Source organism: Engraulis encrasicolus, chromosome 1, assembly GCF_034702125.1.
Source record: "Engraulis encrasicolus isolate BLACKSEA-1 chromosome 1, IST_EnEncr_1.0, whole genome shotgun sequence".
Classification (NCBI taxonomy): Eukaryota; Metazoa; Chordata; class Actinopteri; order Clupeiformes; family Engraulidae; genus Engraulis; species Engraulis encrasicolus.
This window is the reverse complement of record NC_085857.1, coordinates 2,143,480-2,145,979: the sequence shown is the minus strand read 5'-3', so window position 1 is coordinate 2,145,979 and position 2,500 is coordinate 2,143,480.

Below are 2,500 nucleotides of genomic sequence, written 5' to 3'. Positions count from 1 at the left end.
TATCTCTCTCTCTATCGTGTGTGTGTGTGTGTGTGTGTGTGTGTGTGTGTGTGTGTGTGTGTGTGTGTGTGTGTGTGTGTGTGTGTGTGTGTGTGTGTGTGTGTGTGTATCATTCTATCTCTTTGTCACTGGCAGATTCTCTCTCTATATCCTGTGTGTGTGTGTGTGTATCATTCTGTCTGTGTCACTGGCAGACACACACTCTCTCTCTCTCTCTCTCTCTCTCTCTCTCTCTCTCTCTCTCTCTCTCTCTCTCTCTCTCTCTCTCTCTCTCTCTCTCTCTCTCATTATAAGGATCGATCTGGGAACATGGTACTCATTTACTTGTTTAAAGGGACACTGTGTGAGATTTTTAGTTGTTTAATTCAAGAATTCATGCTGCCCATTCACTAATGTGACCTTTCTCATGAATACTTACCACCACCATCAAATTCTAAGTATTCATTATGACTGGGAAAATTGCACTTTTCATACATGAAAAGGGGGATCTTCTCCATGGTCCGCCATTTTGAATTTCCAAAAATAGCCATTTTTAGCTGCAAAAATTACTCTACTTGGACCATACTCGAAAATATTTGTTTATTACTTAGAAAACTTTCATGTAAAGATCAAATTTGGCAATTGGCAGCCCCATGTCAATGAGCAGCATAGTTGCTGTACCTTTTTTGACCATTTCCTGCACAGTGTCCCTTTAAGGCTGTATAGACTATTCCGAATCAGTTTCATTTCATTTGTGGTTTGACTAAGCCATCTCCTCTATTGCTTTGTGTGTACGTTAACGTGTACGTGTACGTATGTGTGCATGTGCACATATGTGTGTGCATCAGGGGTGGAACTTCAGTTTTCTCCCCACCAGTCACGGTGGCAGGTAGATTTCAAAATCTACCAGTCACTCACTGTTTTTACCAGTCAAAGTGACTGGTGGGTTGAAAAATGTACCAGTCACCACTGAAATTTACCCGTCATTGACAGGTGGATGGGTGCTTATTTCCATCCCTGGTGTGCATGTGTGCTTTTCACCAAATAAAGGAAGATAAAACGGATAGAGGGAGTCAAAGGATCAAAAGAAGTACACAGAAAACTGTATCGGGTCAAGTAGCTTTTAACCTTCCCTTTCATCTGCCCACCACAAAGAAACAGGTGTGTGTGTGTGTGTGTGTGTGTGTGTGTCTGTGTGTGTGTGTGTGTGTGTGTGTGTGTGTGTGTGTGTGTGTGTGTGTGTGTGTGTGTGTGTGTGTGTGTGTGTGTGTGTGTGTGGGTGTGTGTGTGTGTGTGTGTGTGAGTGTGTGTGTGTGTCGGTCCATGCATGCCTGTTTTTTTTTTTTTTTTTTGAGTGTTTGTAGTTTTGTGCAGTTAAAAGCAAATAGCGAAAAGGGCGTGTTGGGCAAGGTCGCTGGCCATGGTGCTGAAATCACTGCCGAGCCCAAATCCTTGTTATGATTAAAAGCCGATGCATGGGCTTGGGAGTATGGGGCTCCAACTGAGAGCTCGGACAATACCCTTGCCCGCGAATATGTGCGAGTTTCTGACTTGGAGCAGGTGAGTGAGGTATAAATACGGTGTTGATAATTGAAGGGAATGAGATTCAAGTGGGTAGGTAGGCGTGTCTGTAGGCCTACTAGCGCTCAAAAAGGACGAATGACAGACGAGCAGGGAATACAGAGCAGGTGTTAATTTAGACCTGTCAAATTTCATTAGGCTTCTCCCGAACTTTCGTTTTATAAACAAAACATGCATATAGGGCCAACTGATTAATGCACTTGTCTCAGGGGGTTTGTTTAAGCATTTATGTGAGAGAGAAAACGCAGAGCGCTGTGAGCTTGTTTCCTTGTCAAAACGTGTGGTGACCTTTTGGAACTATGCCGAGCACAGATGTGCTCCGGTATAAAGTTTCACAAAAAACAATAACCTTGCTACCTTGGAATTTAGCTGAAGTTCAGCATACGGAGTAATCTACGGAATCCATGGCACATGAACTACTTGCAATAATATAATTAATTTACAAGCTTTTTAAAATAAATAACTCCTCCGCGCACTGGCATTTTCTCTCGGTGCCCTACTGTGCCCATGAGTGCGTCTTAATATGCAACCTTGCTTCCTCCACTTGCGCTTGTCTCCTCGTCCCGCCTCCTGGCCCCTCCTCAGGGGAGAAAACGATAAAGCTTCCCAGCTGTCAGCCTAGCCACAACAGCTTTTGAGGGACTGTTTTTCATTCACCATCCCAATTGCAAATGAGAAAAAGACTCTACAATTGAGCTTGTGCAAGATATTAAAATATAACGCTGTTGTCAGTGATGTCATCATGACGAGAAGCAAGTGGAGGAGGCAAGTGGAGGAGGCAAGGTCCCATATTAAGACGCACCCCACGTATGACATTAATATAATTAATTTACAAGCTTTTTAAAATAAATAACTCCTCCGCGCACTGGCATTTTCTCTCCCATGCCCTACTGCGCCCATGTATGACATTAGGTCAGCTGACGCCACTGCCGAGCAGCAT